This window comes from Cynara cardunculus (assembly GCF_001531365.2).
Source record: "Cynara cardunculus var. scolymus isolate 2C chromosome LG 10, CcrdV1, whole genome shotgun sequence".
NCBI lineage: Eukaryota > Viridiplantae > Streptophyta > Magnoliopsida > Asterales > Asteraceae > Cynara > Cynara cardunculus.
In genome coordinates this window covers 12,902,520-12,905,338 of record NC_037537.1, presented here as the reverse complement: position 1 = coordinate 12,905,338, position 2,819 = coordinate 12,902,520, and positions in this window count along the sequence as shown.

The following is a 2,819-nucleotide window of genomic DNA, read 5'->3' as shown; positions in this document are numbered from 1 at the left end:
ACCACCGCTGAATTAGTACTACTACAAACTGTGGGACCTAAGTAAGTGTATGGGCTACTTATGGTCGTTCGTAAAATAATGGGGCACGTTGGTCAGATAAGGCTCAATAGCGTCTCAAGTTTATACATAGTGGTAGATTTACATTTATTCAGTTTAAAAAGTTTACGTAAAAGTTTGCAAATAAATGGTTTATGCATTATAATGTTTTATGCATGTGAAAACCCGTGAGCTCACCAACTCTTTGTAGTTGACTCATTTTATGTCCATGCTTTTCAGGTAATAAGTAAGAAAGGATGTATTTTGGGAGCATACTTTTGACAAGACCGACTAAGTTCGCATTTGAAGTTTTTTTTGTGAAAGATGTATTTATCAAAATTTGGTTATGATGTTAAACTTGTTTTATATTGTAAAATTTGAAAGGTGTTATTTATTAACGGTTGCTGTGACTCGCTTACTTGTTACATCTCGTGTTTCTGCTTTAGCGGGGTGTGACATTTCTTATGCGTCAAGACAATTGAAAGATCATGAGAAGCAGTATCCAACCCATGACATGGAATTAGCTGCAGTGGTATTTGCTCTGAAAATCTGGAGACACTATCTTCTGGGAACAAAATGTCAGATTTTATACTGACCATAAAAGTTTACAACAATTGTTCAGCCAGAAAGAATTAAATATGCGACAACGTCGGTGGATTGAGCTGGTTAATGACTATGATTGTGAAATCCTCTACCACCTAGGAAAAACTAACGTGGTGGCTGATGCTTTGAGCAGGAAAGAAAAGAGTGGAACCATTAAAGCTGTGGCAATGAGAATGAATTTGATCCCTGACATTCGTAAGGAAATTCAGAGATGTCAACAAGAAGCTTTAAAAGAAGATTTTGTTAAAGCAGAAAGGTTGGGTAAGATGATTTCAACCTTGGAACAGAATGACGAAGGACTAATATGCTTTCAAGGGCGAGTCTGCATACCATGTTTTGGAAATATCCGAAATATGATATTAAATGAAAGCCATAAGTCCCGATACTCTATTCATCCATGCACCAATAAGATGTATAAAGATTTGAAACCTTTTTATTGATGGCCAGGGTTGAAAAGAGATATAGCTTGATATATGGAACATTGTCTGACATGTTTACAGGTTAAGATTGAACATCAAAAGCCGTATGGAAATCTTCAATCCATAGAGATACCTGTGTGGAAATGGGATCACATTACCATGGATTTTGTTATTAAGTTACCTCGAACCCCAAAGGGATATGACGCGATTTGGGTAATTGTTGATCGTCTGTTTAAATATGTGCATTTTCTACCAATAAGAGAGAAGTACTCTTTAGAAAAGCTAAGAAATTGTTACTAGACACGGTGTTCCATTGTCCATTATCTCTGATAGAGATAGTCGGTTTACTTCAAAGTTCTGGGAAAGGTTACAGAAAGCTTTAGGGTCTGAAATCCGATTGAGTACAGCTTATCATCCGCAGACCGATGAGCAGAGTGAAAGAACTATCCAGACTCTCGAAGATATGCTAAGAAGTTGTATTATTGACTTCGGGGGATCATGGGAATATCACTTGCCATTGATAGAGTTTGTATATAACAATAGTTACCATTCCAGCATCCAAGCGACACCATATGAAGTGTTGTATGGACGTAAATGCCGAACACCGTTGTGTTGGAATGAGGTTGGTGAAAAACAGCTGACGGGTCCTGAAATTGTCCAAGAAACTTCTGAAAAGATCAAACAGATCCGCGAAAGAATCAAAACAGCACAAGATCGTCAGAAAAGTTATGCTGATAATCGTCGAAAGCCAATTGAGTTTGGTATAGGTGATTTTGTGATGTTAAAAGTTTCGCCATGGAAGGGTGTCATCATATTTGGAAAGAAAGGGAATCTCAGTCCGAGGTATGTAGGGTCGTTCAGAATATGTAAGTGAATTGGGCCAGTAGCATATCAGTTAGAGCTGCCAAAAGAGCTGAGTCTGATTCACAACACTTTTCATGTGTCGAATCTGCGAAAATGTTTGGCCRATCCGAGTCTAGCCATACCGATGCCAGAGATTAAATTAGACAGTAAGATGAACTTTGTGGAAACACCGGAAGCTGTAATTGATCAAAAGATCAAAGTGTTGAGAAACAAAGAGATAATCCTGGTTTAGGTTCAGTGGAAGTTTCACAAAGGACCGGAAGCAACGTGGGAATTGGAGTCAAATATGAGATTAGAATACCCTTGGCTTTTTGATTAAAGGAATTCCGGGACGGAATTCTTTTAAGGGGTGGATAGTGTAATAACTGGATCTTGGTTATCACCCAAGGTAATTAATATGTGATTATCTGATTAAATGATTTCATGATAGCATGATAAATTGTTATATTTGATCATGCTAATGTGTGAAAATTATGTGCATAATGTAGATGCATGTATGAGATTATCTATATGTGGTAAGTCTAAATGAAATGCATATATATAATATGGTATGTATACATAAGCATACATGCATATTGTGTGTGTATGTATGAATGTATGAATGTATGTCATGGGTATGCATGAAGTGGGCATACATGGGAAGGGGGCTGTTTAGCCGACCTTCTAGTTTTAGAAAGTTATAGAAGGAGGGCTTAGCCTCCATTTCTCTTCTTCTTGCCATTTTAAAAGTTGAGCGATTTAAAGATAAAGGGAGTTGACCGGATTCAAGTATCTGATTTCAAGAAGGTTGTTTTCAAAAGGTTTTTCAAGGTGAGTGATTTCTAAACCTTTTTACATAAAATTTGATACTGGTTTTATTTGAATGTTGATTATTATTGGAAAGAAATCAGTTATTTT